The sequence below is a fragment of the Nicotiana sylvestris genome, chromosome 8 (assembly GCF_000393655.2).
Source record: "Nicotiana sylvestris chromosome 8, ASM39365v2, whole genome shotgun sequence".
In the NCBI taxonomy this organism is placed as follows: Eukaryota; Viridiplantae; Streptophyta; class Magnoliopsida; order Solanales; family Solanaceae; genus Nicotiana; species Nicotiana sylvestris.
Window position 1 is genome coordinate 84,908,154 of NC_091064.1, and position 12,620 is coordinate 84,920,773.

Genomic DNA, 12,620 nt, shown 5'->3' on the forward strand with positions numbered 1-12,620 from the left:
CGAATCGGCACATAATGTTGTAACAGATAAGGTCAATGACTTCTATTTCTCTTATCTTTTCGAAGGCCTGCACTTCCACCCATTTTGAGAAATAGTCAGTCATAAATAAAATAAATTTAGCTTTACCTGGTGTCGTTGGTAGAGGTTCGACGATTTCCTTTCCCCATTTCATTAACGGCCACGGCGATAAGACCGGACGTAGTTGTTCATCGAGTCGGTGAATCATAGGGGAAAATCTCTGGCATTTGTCGCACCTTCGGATGAATTCCTTGGTGTCTTTTTCCATGTTGTCCTAGTAGTAGCCTTCCCTAATCACCTTTCTAACTAAGGAAACGGCGCCGGAGTGGTTTCCGTAAGTACCCTCGTGAATTTCTCGGAGTACATAATTTGTGTCTCCCGGCCCCACACATACTACTAAGGGGCTATCGAAAGTTCTTCTGTACAGAATCCTACTTTCGTCGAGCAAGAACCGGGTTGCTTTGGTTACTAGGGCCCTCGATTCCGTCGGATCCGTGGGTAGTTTCCTGTCTTTCAAATAGTCAATATATTTATTTCTTAGTCACATGTTAGGCTAGTGGAATTAATCTCGGCATGACCTTCCTCGACCACTGATTTAGAAATCTAGACAATAGCCCTGGGAAGTAGGTCATCTTATTCAACAGATGATCCCAGGTTAGTAAGGGCATCAACCTCGCTATTCTGCTCTTGGGGTATGTGGACCAGGGTCCATTCTTTGAAACGACGTAATGTGACTTGGATTTTGTCCAAGTACCTTTGCATCCTGTCTTCTCGGACCTCGAATCTCCCATTTACCTGATTTACTACCAGGAGTGAATCGCATTTTGCTTCGAAGATACCAGCTCCCAGGCTTTTGGCCAATTCTAGACCTACAATCTTAGCCTTATACTCGGCTTCATCAATCTTGCAGTTTTTATAGATTTCCTGATTATGCCACCCATAGGCTGCTTCAGGACTATACCGAGTCCGGATCCTCTCACGTTTGTGGCGCCGTCAGAGAACAGGGTCCACACCCCGGAAGATGTGCCTATTTTTAGTAAAAGTTCCCTTTCAACCTCGGGCACGAGGGAGGGAGAGAAATCCGCCACGATGTCTGCCAGAATTTGGGACTTGATAGCCGTTCGAGGTTGATACTCGATATCATACCCACCGAGTTTGATGGTCCATTTAGCTAATCGGCCCGATAGTTCGGGTTTATGCAATATGCTTCGGAGAGGGTATGTTGTGAAAACGCAAATATGGTGGCATTGAAAATAAGATTTCAGTTTTCGCGATGCACTTATTAACGCAAGAGCTAATTTTTCTAGGTGCGGATACCTTGTTTCGGCATCCCCCAAGGTCCGACTTACATAATAAACAAGGAATTGCGTAGCTTGCTCTTCTCAAACTAGCATACCGCTCACCGCTATCTCGGATACGGCCAGGTATAAATATAGTGTTTCATCCTCTTTTGGTGTGTGGAGAAAAGGTGGACTAGTCAGATATCGTTTCAACTCCTCCAATGCGTGTTGGAATTCTGGAGTTCATTCGAAGTTGCTTTTCTTTTTGAGTAAAGAGAAGAAATGATGACTGCTATCTGATGACCTTGATATGAATCTGCCCATAGCCGCTATCCGCCCTGTGAGCCGTTGCACGACCTTTACATTATTTATCACCGTCATTTTTTTTGATGGCCTTGATTTTGTCGGGGTTTATCTCGATCCCCCTCTTTGACACCATGAAGCCTAAGAATTTCCCTAAACCCACTCCAAAGTCACATTTCTCGGGATTAAGCTTCATGTTGTAACTTCTGAGGATGTCGAATGTTTCCTGCAAATGAGTCAAATGGTCCTCTGCGCGCAGGGACTTAACTAGCATGTCATCGATATAAACTTCCATGGATTTGCCTATTTGATGCTCGAACATTTTATTAACTAGACATTGGTACGTAACCCCTACGTGTTTCAACCCGAAGGGCATTACATTGTAACAGTAGGTACCATACTTTGTGATAAACGAAAACTTTTTGCTAGCCTCGAGGTTCATCTGAATCTAGTTATACCCCGAGTAGGCGTCAAGAAAAGTGAGGGTCTCGTGGCCGGCCATGGCATCGATCAGACGATAGATGTTAGGTAATGGGAACGAATCCTTGGGGCATGCCTTATTTAAGTCTTTATAATCTATGCACATTCTTAACTTATTTTCCTTTTTGGGCACTACCACTACGTTGGCCAGCCATTCGGGATATTTTACCTCTCTAATGGACCCTATTTTAAGGTGTTTTGTTACCTCATCCTTGAGGAATGCGTGTTTTACTACGGACTGGGGCCTTCTTTTTTGCTTCACCGATTTGAATCTGGGTTCGACACTTAGTCGATGGGTGGTTATTTCCAACGGGATTCCTATCATATCTAAGTGGGACCAAGCGAAATAGTCAATGTTATTAATAAGGAATTGAATGAATTTTTTCCTAAGTTTGGGGGTTAATCCCATTCCCAGGTATACCTTCCGATCCAGGAGATGTTCGATCAAAACAGCTTGCTCCAGCTCTTCAACTGCCGATTTTGTTGCATCCGACTCTTCAGGGGAAACGAAAGTTAGAGGGGCAAGGAAATCTTCTTCATCACCCTCGAGGGGTATGTACGCTTCCCGACTCATGCATGGTAGAATGTATAGGATTTGAAGCCTCCCAGTGAATTGCGAACATTTCTTTCGCTGAATGGTGTTCTCTATATACGGTTGTCATACCGTCCTTTGTTGGAAACTTCATCATCTGGTGTAGAGTTGACGGTACCGCTTTTATGTTGTGTATCACGGCCTACCAAGAAATGCATTGTACCTCATGTCACCGCCGATGACGTGGAACTTGGTGTTCTGAACAGTGTCGAACATGTCAATTGGGAGGGTGATCTCTCCTTTCGTTATTTTGTCAGCCATGCTGAAGTCGTGGAGGACCCGGGAGGTGGGTATGATCTGATTAAACTACCTAAGCTGTTCTATTACCTTTGACCTGATTATGTTGGCCGAGCTACCTGGATCCACGAGCACACGTTTAATTCGAATGTTACCTAAAAGAAATGAAATTACCAGTGCGTCGTTATGTGGTTACGTCAAGGTCCCGAAATCCTCCTCGCTGAATGCAAGGGTGTCTTTGGTCATGCGGCCTCGGATCGGCGCTTCTATTGCAGCGGATATTTTTCTCCGTTTGGTCACGGGTCTTTGGGGAATGTTGTTCCCCTCGATGTTCATATGAACAAAATGCTGAGGAATCTCTCTTTTTGGCCAGGTCAGATTTTTTCGAGTTTTTCGCTAAATCCCCCTGGCATGCGCTCATGTTAATATGAGGGCCGGCATTAACGTAATGGGCGTTGCATGAGGTCGTACCCTCAAGAATTGGTTCTGGTGCACTCTCAGGGTTTTGCAGCGGCACACCCATACCTAGAGTAGCCATACCGCACTTTCCATTGTCTTTGAGGCTGTTATCTTCAGGTAGATTTACTGGTTTAGGCATCTTGACCTGAAATCAAAGATCTTGGACGAGATAAAGTGTGAAAGATACTTTACTTAGTGCAGTAAACCAGCAAGAAAATAATCACTACTATTTTTAGCCCCACAGTGGGCGCCAAACTGTTTACCGTAAAATTGGTAATAACAATTAAATTTGATTTTGTTGTTATAAAAATACGTGATCTATTTTTATGCTAGTTGTTAGGAAATGGGTGCTGAATAAAAGATCATAAGGCAATATTATAGCTTGAAACGATGCAATAGTCAAACCAAATGGCCGAAGATCGGGGTCTCGAGCTATCGTATGTGAGGCCTCGAGGCCGCATTGAGTGGCTTGCTTGGAGCAATAGGGGGATGATTAACTATTATGATAGCTACACTGGTGTCTCTTTATGATCAATAATAAGCAATAAATGAAGAAAAATAAATAGAACACAATGAATATAAGCAATAAATGGAAGTAATGAGATCAAGAGAATATGTTAGAGAGCAGAGAGAATGTTCTTGTATATTCAATATTGAGCATTAGATGTCTACAAAATGACAAGGATCCCCTTTATATATGAGGGGGAATCCCAACATAGAACAAATGCATTTATTACAAAGATATGGGGTTGGTACAGCCTTTTAATGCTATGGTACGGGTTTGGACTAGCCTAATAAACTTTGCTAGCTCTAGTCACGTGCTTTGGGGACTTCACACCGATCCACCAACGTCACTGATTTACCCTGCCTCGAGGCCGACCGTTTCTTACACTACCTCGAAGTAGATTACCGATAACCCTCGAGGCTAGGTCCCCGAGCTAAGCTTCGATCCTTTAGGGGGCAGTGTCCTCGAGGTGCCTTGGTGACCGTAAAATTGAACCACATATTTTTATCCGTATACACACTCCATAATAAAGTGGCACCTATCATGACCAATAAACGGGAAAAAAAATCAAAAGTAACATTCGAGATAATAGGAGTTGCATAGAATTTCAATATATGTTGGCACTAAGATAAGCTAAGTATTCATGCAATACGTGGCAGAATGACAAGGAAAATTAATTTCTTACTTTTTTTAAGAAAACTGAGAATGCAAGAAAGCAATTATTCGATCAATGACCTAGAGTTAGTTACGTTATAAACACACATAAAATTTTTGAGTGTTATCCATGCAACATATATGTAAGACATTCATACATATATAGGAGAGTCTGGTATAAGTTAAAAGAAAGAATTGCGTACATGTCACAGACAAGGCCTTGAATTATTAGAAGGTTATATCATGGATGTTCCATAGCATCCACAAAAGGCTAAAGTAATAACTAATACCATGAGCCGCATGTTCGAAGATAGCTTACGCCTACTTAAAGGCTGAGAGTGAAGAGGAAACTAAAGAGTTACACTGGCTAAGTGAAGTAGGAGCTTGATTATTAGACCCAAATAATTGTAGAAATCTTTATTTAGAACATTGCAGAATAACTTTTAATATCTGAGGTAAAAGAGATATAGTACAACGTCCATATTCTATAACAGCTATACGATAATGCCAGTTAGAAGAGTCCTAGCCTCATATGAAGTCAATATGAAGCTCCCTCCGGATTGTATATGCATTAGAGGTGCAAGGATTATAGTAGAGCTTTAAGGTGTGGACGTGAATTTCACCTATGTGGAAGGGAGGTTATGAAAGCGACAAATAATACAATGCACGATTTAAAGGTAGGAAAGGTAAAGGTAAAAAATGGTACGAGATACTCAAGTGCAGAAGGTTGTGAATAGTCCAGACCTTGGATAGAGGGCCAGAAGTGACATGATTCAGTATCCAGAAATAATAGTGGTGTCATCAATGGCATATCTTCTAGACTATGGTTTCTAGGCACTGAGAAGTCTAGTTAAGAAAGTAAAGAAAAGTTAGAGATAACGTGATATCTCGATTGAGGCTCCAAAATAACATAAGGAAATCTATGGTACTAGCAATTTAAAGGAAGGTTGCTAGTAGTATTAATAGATATGTGTAGGTCTCAAGCTAAAGTATGGTAGAGCGACAAGGTTTTAGGAAGATAGGAGTAAGGATAAGAAAAGGTGAGTGAGAAAGTGACAAAAATAGGTAAGTCATAGGGATTAAACACATCAAAACAAGAGAGTTGATGGTTTCCGTAATTTATAAAAAGCTAAGTATAGCCTGAATGAACTCGGAGAAGTTTAAGACTAGGAGCGTTTAAGAGAGATGGAATGCTTCCCTGGTAGTAGAATAATGGTGTAATTATGATAAATGATAAGAGAATAACGTTAGGCCTTTGGTTGAGTAATGATTTAAAGAAAAGAGATTTCATGAATTGCACAGGATTAGAACACCCCCATAAGATGAACCACGTTAGGATTCCATGAAATGTGGTTATTGAAGTATATTATCGTCCCTAGGTTGATCAAGAAAATTTCCTCAGATGTTCCCCGATGAGATGTAAGCCTTAGTGACAATGTATTTTGCAAGAGGTTGCAAGTTATCAGTGGTAGTTTATAGATCATCATTAAGGTGAATCAACATTGGATGGATAAAAGTTCCAAATTATGAGATGAGATTAGGCCGTCATTCTTAAGATAAACAGTAATGAGGAATTACTAAAGAACTTAGATTTATACAAATAGGATAAGCAGCAGGTCAATAACTTGGAGTTGGGTACTAGACCTCGGTAATAATAACTGAAGTAAGTGTTATGGTATAGTATGACATACCTAGATGCAATAAAGCCATAAGAATAGATAACCAAGGCTATCAAGCAAGGTATAGCAATAGTCATAAGTTCGACATAGTACCATGCGAAGAACTTCAGTATATTTATAGATGCCTAGAGAGACAGCTTGTCATAGTTCTTTATATGTTCACAAAATGAGGCCTAGAGATTGGCTAAAAGCTGGAGAGAAAAAAATGAGAGAAAAGACTTATAGGCGCACAAACAAGGACAAAGTCGTAGAGGATGCATGAAAGAAGATAGCAATAGTTACGAGATTGGAAGAATTCCGACCACAAGTCATGGTGTAAGAAAGAGGCCTAAAGGGGGAAATTCCCTGGCCTTGGATTTATTCACAGAATCGTTTCCTAGATGGCAAGGAAAATAAAAAAGTATTCTTAAGAGCTATAGGTTATGAGGATGATAACCACATCAGTCAACATTTGAGGACGAATGTTCCAAAGGTTTCACGACCCAAAATCTAACCATGGTCGTGATGGCGCCTATCGTGTTACAAGGCAAGCCTATTCCTAATATTATTACTAATTTGATTATAAGAATTTAACAAAATATTTTCAATAATTTAATTCCTGATAAACTAAAACAACTCTAAATATAATAAATATAAAATACGGAAATGAGTCCCATACATCAGGGTGTCACTATGTCGTGAGCATCTAGAACTATGAACTAAGATATACAAACTATCTAACTATCCAAAATAAGAAATGACGAAAGGAGTAACAAGGTCCTGCGGACGCTAGCAGCTACCTTAAAATCTCCACAAATAGCCAGCCTAAACTCAATGATCGTCGCGGTCTAACTCACCTAAATATGCACATATAGTGTATGGTGTAGTATGAGTACAACCGACTCAGTAGTAACAAAAATAACTAAGGAACTGAGCAGTAGTGACGACCTAAGTAAAATAGTCCAATTATTTATTTTCACAATTTAAAGAAATAAACAGAAATAAATAGTTAAATTCCATAACTCAGTAAATGCCACAAATAAATTTAATACACAAATGCACCAACAGCACAAATAAATACAACCTCACAGCAGTGTCACTCCATCACTTATCACCCGCACTCACCACTCAACACACTCAACACTCTGCGCTCACTGGGGGTGTGTACAGACTCCGGAAAGGATCCCAAAGTCCAAGCGCTAAGCACGGGCAACTCACGTGCCATCATATCAATACATAGATCCGCACGGGCAACTCACGTGCCATCATATAAATACCTGGATCCGCATGGTTAACTCACGCGCTATGGTATCAATACCTGGACCCGCACGGTCAACTCACGTGCTACGCGGACAACTCATGCGTTATGGTATTAATATCCTCACAATCAGGCCCTCGGCCTCACTCAATCATGTACCTCACTAGCCTCACCATCATCAACAAATAAGGGACACAACCCACATCATCTATCACAGCATATTAGCAAATAATAGAGACTGAGGTAAACATGTACAATAATTTCTATGACTTAGTACAAATAATGTGAGCATGAATAAATCCTAAGCATGATCTCTAACATGAAGGCAAACAAGTTCAACAACAAGTAAACACATAACCGCAGATAATAGTTATTAGGCCTCGTAACCTCACGGGATGGACCAAGTCTTAGATCCTCAAGTTATACACCTACACGTCTGTCACCTAACGTGGGTATCACCTCCAAACAATCACATGATATCAAGTTCTCCGGGTTTATACCCTCAAAGCAAGAGTTAAAATTGTTACTACCTCAACAACGTAAAATCCTACTCCAGGACGTCCTCGTCCCTGGACTCGGTCTCCAAAAGCTCCGAGTCTAACCAAAATCACAATAATACTATCAATGTGGGCTTAAGAATCGAATTCCAAGAGAAACACTACATAAATAGGCATAAAATCTGAAATCGGCCAAAACTAGGCCCCCGGGTCCACGTCTCGAAATAAATCAAAAAGAGCAGAATTCTAACCATATTAAATTTATCAAAATCAAATTAGGTTTGGTCCATCAAATCCTCACTTAAACCTCTCCAAAACTTAAGCCCTAACTCCCTCAATTTCACTTTGAACCATCAATTAAATCCCAAAAACGAAGATGGGTTCATGAAATATAACTAAAACCGGGTAGAGATCACTTACCCCAATCCATATGGTGAAAATCACCCAAATCCGAGCTCCCCAACTCAAAATATGACCGAATGAACAAACCCTGGTTTATATATTTTTCTGCTAGTTATTCAGCCTCTTTTCTCATGCCAACTGATGCTGAAACTCATATTTTATGCCCCAAATGGATTTTTTGTGAAATTCAAGTCAAGTTAAGCTTTTGAATCACACAATTTGAGCTTAGAATGAATGAGATATATAGGTTTTAATATATGCAAATAGTGCAGATTTTTAAATACTCCGTTAGCGGTATTTTCGTAATTAATCTGAAAAATCTAGCAACCTAATTCTTAGTAAAATGACCATAAAATCCTCATACGATGTCCAAATTTGACTATTTTTTTGGCTACGGGTCCGTATTTATGATATGGATCTAATTCATCCATCAAAAAAGAAATCGGATCTCATATGTTCAAAATGATATAATTTATGTTTGAAGAAACGACGTCGAAACATAAGAAAAACAAGCGAAACACAACCCAAACATATCCGAAACTCACCTGAGGCCCTCAGAACCTCAACCAGTAATTCCAAAAAATCATATATCACTACCCGAACTTAGTCGAACCTCCGAAACACCAAAAACAACACCAAAACACCAAATCAGCCTCGAATTCAAGCCTAAGAACTTCTAAACTTCCAACTTTAGCCAATTCAAGCCTAATTCTACCACGGACCTCCAAATTACATTATGGACACACTCCTATGTCCAAAATCACCCAATGAAACTAATCGAATCATATAAATCCAAATCCGAATTCATTTACTCATTAGTCAACTTCTGGTTGACTTTTCTAACTTATCTTTCTAACTACGAGACTAAGTGTTAATTTTACTCCAAAACTACTCTGAACCCAATCCTACCCACTTGATGCTACTCAACACAGTTGAACAACATATAAATAAGCATAGATGGGGTAAATGGTTCTATAACTCTCAGAATGACTGACCAGATAGTTACATCCTCTCCCTCTTAAACAATCGTTCGTCCTCGAATGAGTCTAATAACATACATGGAGTCTCAAATAGGTGGAACCTTCAGCAATACCTTTTTGTCACATTCAAATCATATGAACTCATCTCGCGGTCACATCATACTTATCATGTATCCATCCAGCCACCATTTCCACTAATAGGGACATTACTGGACATACAGATCCACAAGCACGTGATCACACAATCATCACCTCAGTGCTCAATCTACAGCCAAAACTCGGCTTCAAATCCTTCAGACTGGCCCAACATTAACACACATAAATCACATCTCGCACCTCATCCAAGGAATCATAATCCGTCGATGCACAACTGATTCTGAATGCTCATGTGCACATACGAATGTGTGGAAGGAATTTAATCAGTTACACTTCAAGCTTAATCAATATCGCACAAAAAGAATTCAAGAAGGTGAAGTTTTCCTAAAGGTTCTGCAGCTTCTCGAAGATAAGTACAAACATCTCCATACCAATTCGTAAGACTATACTACACCCGCTTATGACTCGTGAGACCTATGTAACCTAGGCTTTGATGCCACCTTGTCAGGACCCAAAATCTAACCATGGTCGTGATGGTGCCTATCGTGTTACAAGGCAAGCCTATTGCCAAAATATTACTACTAATTTGATTATAAGAATTTAATAAAATATTTTCAATGATTTAATTCCTGCTAAACTAAACCAACTCTAAATATAAATAATATAAAATACGGAAACGAATCTCAAACACCATGGTGTCACTAAGTCATGAGCGACTAAAACTACGAACTAAGATATATAAACTATCTCATTATCAAAAATAAGAAATGCCGAAAGGAGTAACAAGGTCATGCGGATGCTAGCAGCTACCTTAAAATCTCCACAGATAGCCGATCTGAATTCAATGATCGCCGCGCTCTAACTCACCTAAATCTGCACATAAAGTGCAGGGTGTAGTATGAGTACAACCGACTCAGTAGTAACAGAAATAACTAAGGAACTGAGCAGTAGTGACGAGCTAAGTAAAACAATCCAATTATTTATTTTCACAATTGATAAAAATAAACAGAAATAAAAAGGTAGATTCCATAACTCAGTAAATGCCACAAAGAAATTTAACAAATTAATTCAACATTAGCACAAATAAATATTACTCCATCACTCATCACTCCCACTCAACACTCAAAACACTCAACACTCTGCGCTTATTGGGGGTGTGTACAGACTTCGGAGGGGCTCCGAAAGCCCAAGCGCTAAGCATGGATAACTCTCGTGCCATCATATCAATACCTGGTTCCGCACGGTCAACTCACGTGCTACGCAGACAACTCACGCGCTATGGTATCAATACCTAATCCCGTACGGTCAACTTACGTGCTACGCGGACAACTCACGCACTATGGTTTAAATATCCTCACAATCAAGCCAACGACCTCACTCAATCATGTACTTCACTAGCTTCACCATCATCAGCAAATAAGGGGACATAGCCCAGATCACGTATCACAGCATATTAGCAAATAATAGAGATTAAGGTAAACTTGTACAATAATTTCTATGACAGAATACAAATAATGTGATCTTGAATAAAGACTAAGCATGATCTTTAACATGAAGGCAAACAAGTTCAATAAGAAGTAAACACATAACCACAAATAATAGCTATTAGGCCTCGCAACCTCACGGGATGGACCAAGTCTAATTCCCTCGAGGTACACACCCACACATTCGTCACCTAGAATGGGTATCACCTCCAAACAATCACATGATATCAAATTCTCTGGGTTTATACCCTCAAAGCCAGAGTTAAAATTGTTACATACATCAACAACGTAAAATCCTACCCCGGGATGCCCTTATCCCTGGACTCGGTCTCCAAAATTTTCGAGTCTAACCAAAATCAGAATAATACTATCAACATGGGCTAAAGAATCGAATTTCAACAAAAAAACTACATAAATTGGCCAAAAATCCGAAATCGGCCAAAACCCGGCCCCCGGGTCCACCTCTCAAAATCGGTCAAAAAGAGCAGAATAATAAACCTTGTTCTCTCTCGAGTCTAACCATACAAAATTTATCAAAATCGGACTCTGTTTGGTCCCTCTAATCCTCACTTAAACCTCTCCAAAATTCAAGCCCTAACTCCCTCAATTTCACTTTGAAATCATAAATTAAATCCCAAAAACGAAGATGGATTCATGAAATATAATCAAACCCGAGTAGAGAATACTTACCCCAATCCCTATGGTGAAAATTGCCTCCAAAATCGCCCAAATCCGAGCTCCCCAACTCAAAATATTATCGAATGAACAAACCCTAGTTTTATATATTTTTCTTTCAGCTATTCTGTCTCGTTTCTCATGCCAAACGATTCTTAAACTTGTATTTTATGCTCCAATGGATTCCTTGTAAAATTCTAGTCAAGTTAGGCTTTTGAATCACTCAATTTAACCTTATAATAAATGAGATATGTAGGTTTTAATATTTGTAAAATAGTGTAGATTTTTAAATACGCTGTCAGTGGCAATTTTGTAATTAATCTACAAAAAAGCTGGCAACCTAATTATTAGTAAAATGACCGTAAAATCCTCACACGATGTCCAAATTCGACGATTCTTTTTGCTACCGGTCCATAATTATGATATGGATCTAATGCATCAATCAAAAAAGAAATCGGAGCTCATTTGTTCAATATGATATAATTTATGCTTGAAGAAATGACGTCGAAACATAAAAAAACGAGCAAAGCACAACCCAAACCTATCCGAAACTCACCCGAGTCCCTCGGAACCTCAACCAATAATTCTAACAAGTCATATATCACTGCTCGTACTTAGCCGAACCTCCGGAACACCAGAAACACCAAATCATCATCGAATAGAACCCTAAGAACTTCTAAACTTTCAACTTTCGCTAATTCAAGCCTAATTCTACCATGGACCTCCAAATTACATTCTGGACACACTGCTAAGTCTAAAATCACCCAACGAAGCTAGTCGAATCATACAAATCCAAATCTGAATTCATTTACTCATAAGTCAACTTCTGGTTGGCTTTTCTAACTTAGCTTTTTAACTAGGAGACTAAGTGTTCATTTCACTCCAAAAGTACTCTTAACCCAAAGCTACCAACTCGATACAACTCAACACAGCTAAATAACACATAAATAAGCATAGATGGGGGAAACAGGGCTATAACTCTCAGAACGACTGACTGGGTCGTTACATCCTCCCCCTTTTAAACAAACGTTCATCCTCGAAC